This window comes from Lupinus angustifolius, unplaced genomic scaffold (genome assembly GCF_001865875.1).
Source record: "Lupinus angustifolius cultivar Tanjil unplaced genomic scaffold, LupAngTanjil_v1.0 Scaffold_572, whole genome shotgun sequence".
NCBI classification, from domain to species: Eukaryota; Viridiplantae; Streptophyta; class Magnoliopsida; order Fabales; family Fabaceae; genus Lupinus; species Lupinus angustifolius.
In genome coordinates this window covers 74,696-75,044 of record NW_017727909.1, presented here as the reverse complement: position 1 = coordinate 75,044, position 349 = coordinate 74,696, and positions in this window count along the sequence as shown.

The following is a 349-nucleotide window of genomic DNA, read 5'->3' as shown; positions in this document are numbered from 1 at the left end:
TCCTCATCCTCAATCTCGACCTCATCCTATCCTCATCCTCATTCTCATCCTCATCCGCTTCCTCATCCACATCCACATCCTCATCCTCATTCTCATCCTATCCTCATCCTCATCCTCATCCTCTTCCACATTATCCTCCTCATCATATCCTGATCCTCATCCTCATCCTCGTCCACATTCTCATCCTCATCATATCCTCATCCTCATCCACATTCTCGTCCTCATCCTCATCATCCTAGTATCCTCATCCTCGTCTTCATCCTTTCCTCATCCTCATGCTCGTCCTCATCTTCATCCTATCCTCATCCTCATCCTCTTCCTCATCCTCATCCTCATCCTCATCCTCATC